Below are 7,016 nucleotides of genomic sequence, written 5' to 3' on the forward strand. Positions count from 1 at the left end.
TCAATAAGAATTTCAAAGAGATAAAAACTGTTTTGCAGTTAACCAAGCCACGAGATTATCGTAGAGTGCTTGTTTCTTCTGTTGATGATTTTGCAGGACATAAGAGAAGCACAACCATCCCTAAATCCCGCCCTGGTCCTGTTCCTAACATCCTTGGCAAGCCTCATGCACCTAAAGCTTATACACCACCTTGGATGAAGAGGACTTCAATGCCATGTTTTGCTCCTCCGGATGCCTGAGCTCCAATACAGTCAAGCTAATGACTGAAAACAAGCGCTTAGTGGGAGGCAACCCACTGGTAGGCTTTTCTTTTTATTTTATTTTTATTTTTATTTTTGCTTTCCTCTTACTTGATAACACTGGGGACAGTGTTGTTTAAGTCTGGGGGAGGTTAGTTACTAACTATGATTTCTGTTTTTGAGTTTCAGTTGTGTCAGTCAAAACCATAAAGTTTGAGTCAAATTTTTCAAAATTTTTCTTTTTATCTTTGGGAATTATGATCTTGACTAATGATTTCTCTTATTTGGCTAACACTCTAGTGATTATTTGTTCATGCTTGATCTTAGAACTGAAGCTTAGAAAGACTATGAGCCTTATCAACAATCCTGAAAGCCCTTATTCAATGGATATCTGATTGATCTAACGTTGTCTCAACTTTTATCAGGATTTTAACCGGACTTAATCTCTTACTTTGGGGTTGGAAATCAGTGGACTAGACATCTTCTTCAGGCCATACAAGACAGTGCAATTTCTCAAAGTATGTCTCCCCTCTCTCTTCCCTTCAGTGCTTTTAAAAAAAAAAAATCAGAAAAAGAGAGAATAAAAGATGAGATGATTTGATCATTTTAGAGAGGTAGGTAAATTACCAGTGACCTCATTATTCTACTCTTGAGTCAAATGATCACACAAAGCTTGGAAGCGAGGGGTAGGTAAATTACCGATGACCCCGGTATTCGCTTACACCTTTGAAAAAAAAGAAAAAAAAAATAATGGAAGTGAGAAAAGGGAGAGGAAAGGAGATGTAAGAAGAATGTCTTAGCCTGAAAAGAGTCCATATGCCACTGATCAATACACCCAAGGTAAGAATTCACCTTATTTATGCTTTAATATTGACTAATGAGATGACAATGGAGATTTCAGAGATTCCAAGGGATTGTGGGATTTGAGTAAGGAATGTTGATGCTGATCATGGTTGAAGTATAAGAAGTAAGTTCTTGAGTCAGGTAAATGAAGAGTGCAAATAAAGAATCATCATGCAATTGAGTGAGTTCCCTGTTTTCAAACCTCTTTCACAGGTCTAAGTTTCTGTTTTGCTTGAGGGCAAGCAAAGGCTAAGTCTGGGGGAGTTGATATATCATGGTTTTTGTGGTTTTTAACCATGATATAAGGAGTCTTTTAGTGTCTTTTCATTTGTTTCTAGATTGTTTTTGAGTCTTTACAGGTTTTTAGCATGAAAGGAGCAAATTGGAGCAATTTGGATCAGTTTGGAGCAATAATCCGCAAGAAATCAACTTGGAATCGATCAGAGGAGATTGTGTCGATCGACACTGCCTTTGCATCGATCGACACCCAGTCCAAACCGACGAGAGAGCCAAATTTGGAAGTTTTACAAATCTGCCCCAAAGTTTTCCATATTTGCAACATAAGTCCCTGACGTGTTTTAGGACATATATATATAGTTTTTAGGTTTTCCAAACCCTTAAGTTTTATTCTAGCAAGTTTTATTTTTCTGCAACCCTGAGAGATTTTTGAGAGCTATTGGAGAGAGAGATCTGAACTGCTTTGAGAGAAGAATTCTTAAACTCCTTTCTTACTCTTTTAATCTCTATTGCTTATTATTCAGAATCATGTCTTGTTCTTCATTGATTATGTCTGAGTAGTTTGCTTGTTAGGTTTAGGGTTTTTCACAGTGATTTTATGAATTATTAGATCTGATTATTTAGGATTCATTAGCTATCTAGATCTTCATCTTAGGTTGTTCTTCATATTAATCCTTGATTGGCCATCTAGAATTAATACTTTAGGAAAATAAATTGATATGAGAATATAATTGTTTTCTTGATAAAACCTTTTGATGAGCAAAATTATTTCTTGCAAAGAGATTTTGATTTAATAATTTTGTGAACAATCTAAACCTGATTTTATTGCTGATATTACCTAGAATTTTACAAAGAGATTTGGATTTTCTGGTTTTAAATTTAGATACTATATGCAGTGAGAACTGATTTATTTTACAAAAGTGTTTAGAGTTCTAGATCTGTTCTTAATTGCTTGAATCCTAATTTATTGATTGATTTAATATTTCATAATTTCCTGAGAAATTCTCTAGGCCTAGCTTTTTGATCTTCTGAATTTACAACTGCTTTTATTTAATATTTTGCATTGCTTTCTTTATTTAAATCAATTTGTTTAGCATAATTATAAAACTCTATAATCTATTGTGTGTGATCTTGAGTCTCTGTGGAATTCGACCCCTAAGTACTGCAGTGATCTCTTAATTTGAGAGAGTAGCTCTAGGGTAAATTTGAGCATATCATCAACTCTTGTATTAATTTCTTGGATCTGCGGGTAAAAGAATTCGATGCAGCTTAATTAAATAGAGGAAGTTGTTGTCAACACGACTTCCCAGCTTAAATTATTAGTTGCTCCAACACATTTTCTAATGAGAAAAGTGTCGATTATGCCATGAACAGTGGCAATTTTTCTCTCTTATGCCACTTTCACGAAATCTTTCCCCCGCCTGCCACAATGAATTTTAAAAATATTCTTTTGCCCTTATTTTTTATATTTTCTTTATTCCAAATTACTATTATATTTTTTACTTTTCATAAAAAATAAAAGCGCTCTCTCTCTCTTCATAATCTTCAACTTTTCATTTTTTGTCGACTTTCCATTTTCTTCTTCTTCAATATCAAGCCGTCGACTGAATCTCCCATTTCTCTGAGTTCTCCTGCATGCAATGATGAATTTTGTCATCTAGTCGAATCATCTGCCTCCGTCCACTATGACCGGAGAAACATCTGAGACGAGTTCCAGAGTTCCTAGACACAATTCTTCAACTAAGACCTTCGTCTGATCCGCCAACCTCCTCTGTGGCAGGCGAAGCCGCTAAGTCTAGTTCCAGAGTTCTTATACCTGACAGCGGGCATGCAAAAGCGTAGGTCTGCAGATCCGATGGACTAGATCCATCCGAACAGGTTTTGTCCATCCCTATTATGTCCTTCGTTCTCTTAAGCAGACTATATCCGTTTGGTCATCCGGTTTGTGTCCATTGCTAACAACAAAACTTGTCCACACTGCAGTTCTGCAGATCCGGTGGACCAGATCCAGCTGGCCAGGTTTTTGTCCATTCTTATTATGTCTTTCGTTCTCTTGAGCGGACTATCTCATTTAGGTCATCCGTTTTGTGTCCGTTACTAACAATAAAACTTGTCCACACTCTAGGTTTGCAGATCCCATGCTCGGTGGACCAGATCCAGCCAACGAAGTTTTTGTCCACCACTATTAAACTTGTCCACACTACGGGATCCGGTGTCCGGTAGAACAAATCCAACCGACCAGGTTTTTTCTTTTGGCGATAGACATTATAATGCTGATGGCCATGTCTTTCTGTTGTTTTTGTCTACCTCCCGCGTATCTCTGTCCCATGCGGTGGAAATTGTTACTCATAAGTTTTTGTCTACCCTTTCTTTTCTTCTATCTCTATCCTAGTCGATGGACATGTATTCTTGTTGTTTTTGTCTATCTTTAATATAAATGTACTACTAATGCAGTTTTTTTGTCTACTGCATTATCATCTCTAAAATGAGACTTGTCCATATACATTATAATGCTGATAGACATTTGAATTCTGATAAAAATCTAATGCCGATAGGCATTATAATTCTGATAGACAATCACAAAGCCATCTCCAACAGACAATGTTCTTAGACCAAAAAACCTTCTTTGACAACAGACAAGGAAATTTGCAGGTGCCCAGATTAAATGCTAGAACATTATTTCTTTCTTAAATACCATTATCCCCTTTTAAAACCTCTGAAGCACCCTATGGACCATAGCTTCGCTCCAATTAATTCATGTCCACCATCATTAATGTGAGCCTTTCGTTTGAACTGCCCGTCCATGTTTCCCCTCTATTAAGCCGAAGGCAAATTCGTCTTTAAGCACCTCTTCCAAACCAAAACTGGCATTTATGACGAAATCAACCAAAACTGGCATTTATGACAAGTTTTCAAGCAAAAATGGCATTATTGGCCAAAATCCCTTTTCTAATTGGCTGATTTGTTTACTTGGGTCTTATTCAACACTATAATGTTGCTACTTGCTAGAGTCTCTCCACAAATCAACTTTTTGGCGTGACGAGGAGGTGACACATCAACTAAAGAAAAATATATAGAACGCAAATATAAAAAGAACATTATATTACTACACATCAGCCATCCCTTATTTATATAACTAAGAAAAAGAAAAAACAAATTTAGTTTCTACTTTATTCTCTGATTCGATAAAATTAAACTACGAAGGCTAATTGAAAATAACAACTTATGATTTTTTTTTCTTCCTTTAAATGAAAATAACACAAAAACAGAAAATATAGGAATTCATCACAACATTTTTATGGTTTCTTTTCTTTTATGAAAGGAAATAAAGAATTCAATTTTTTTTTGTTATTTTTTATGGTTTTTAAATATATGAATGGACAGGAAAAAAAATAAGAAACAACTTTTTTTTTAATGCAAAACAGAAAAATTGAAATACTGTAATAGTATACTATATACCATTCCGGTCTTGAACAAACCGAGCATAATGAAAACACTTTCTTGTATATATCTTCAAATCCAAATTCACCGAGTACTTTGCTCACGAATTTGGCACAAAAAATAAGCCAAAATAATGAAAACAAAGCTCACTACACCAGAGGACATCATAAGGTCACCCACCATGCATGTCTCTCTGTATCTTTAATTTTTTTTTTATTGGTCCAGAAATACTTCATTATGTAGAGTAACATAGTGATACTCTTTATAGACTAAACACATACGATTAAGCCAAATGGATTTTTTCATACTCTTCATAAAGTTTATTTTTTTAATCACAAATGAGCATTGTTTAATTAAAATACCGTAATTATATTATGACTCTAGTAAAAATGGATCCGCTACTACATGTGTAATTTAACTGTTATGATCGATGTATCGAATTAAAAGATATATGAAAATTCACACAGATAGCTTGTCATGTAAGTAATTAATTCATCACAAGGTAGGTCTAATCTTGTTCTATAATTCAGGAGGTTACGGGCTTAGACTATGTACAATGGTTAGCAGATTCAACACCCTCCACCTCAACTTTTAACACTCCACATCAGTTTCTCTTTCTTCCATCTAATCATTCAACACTCAATTCAATTTTAACTTCTCCAATGATTCTGTTTAATAAAATTCAACATCTTACCCTACTATTTTATATTTCTTTATTTTTATTTTAATTTATGATTTATGATTACATATCTAATAATAATTATCAATTAAAACTAAATTAAGATAATTTTAAAATTAATTAATTTCTATATAAATTTATTTATATTGTAATTTATAGTTAATTTTTTTTGTTTTTGTAAGTAAAATGAAAAAGGTTAAACACACACAAACAAAAAAATTGGTCCAAGGAAAATTAAAAATTCTAATAAGAATAGATATTTTTTCTATTTCCAAATAAAACAAGACTAGTCTCTATTTATAAATTTTTTTAAATCATGAATTTTGATGTACCTTTTATTTTATAAAAAAATAAATTAATGTAAGATAATTGAGCTAAAATAATTAGGATGAAATAAAATCTCACAAAAATCAAATGGATACAACTCATTCACATCTTCTTCTCTCATATTTTGCCATGTGTCAATGTAGGTCCCGCTTTTTCAGATTCAACTAGTTGAATCTATTCAACTCAGTTTAATACACGTATGATTTTTAGAAAATTCAACAGGTCCATTGCATGAATTAAACAGTTGAAAATTTTATTCAACACACTCATTGTACATAGTCTTACGGCACATATATTAAAAAAAATTTAACACTGTGTCAAAGACTAACAACTTTCTGAAAATCTAAAATAGAGTTTATCCTGTAAGAGATAATAGTATTAAGGATCTAAGTGTAATTAGTAGTAACTTAACCTATGTTGTACACACTATAAATATTGTAAACCCTCACAATGAATGTAATCAAGCTTTCCATTCTATATGATATCAGAGCATACGATACCTACTAAACTCTACATTTTTTTTACGGCCGCCTCTCTCTTCTCTGTTCTCCTTCTTCTTCTTCCTCTTTGTTCTCTTTCGATTCTCGGTGATCATGTCTGGATCCACTTCTCCGGCTTCTGTCTCTGAGACTATCGCTGTCTCCACCTCTCCCATGCTTGTCAATGTCAATATGACAAACGTTACCAAGCTTACCTCGACTAACTTCCTTATGTGGAGTCGTTAGGTTCATGCTCTGCTTGACAGTTATGATCTTGCCGGCTATGTCGATGGATCAGGAACCGCTCCTTCTCCCACTGTCTCCGTTGATGGCGTGACCTCTCCGAACGCCGACTACGCCTTGTGGAAGCGCCAAGTCAAACTGATCTATAGTGCATTGCTTGGTGCCATCTCCGTCATGGTTCAGCCTCTTCTCTCGAAAGCTGTCACTGCTGCTGACTTATGGACCACCCTCTCCTCTACCTATGCGAATCCCAGCCATGGTCATGTCCAACAGCTTCGTCATCAACTCAAACATTGGACGAAGGGGACAAAGACAATTGATGCTTATTTTCAGGGTTTTACAACCCGCTTTGATCAACTTGCACTCCTTGAGAAGCCAGTTGAAACTGAGGCACAACTCGAGTTTATTCTCGAAGGTTTACCTGATGATTACAAGACGCTTGTTGATCAGATAGAAGGGTGTGACACACCTCCGTTGTTGCTGGAACTCCATGAGAAGCTGATCAACTTTGAAACCAAGCTCACAACC

This window comes from Camelina sativa, chromosome 15 (assembly GCF_030686135.1).
Source record: "Camelina sativa cultivar CO46 ecotype springtype chromosome 15, ASM3068613v1".
Lineage (NCBI taxonomy): Eukaryota > Viridiplantae > Streptophyta > Magnoliopsida > Brassicales > Brassicaceae > Camelina > Camelina sativa.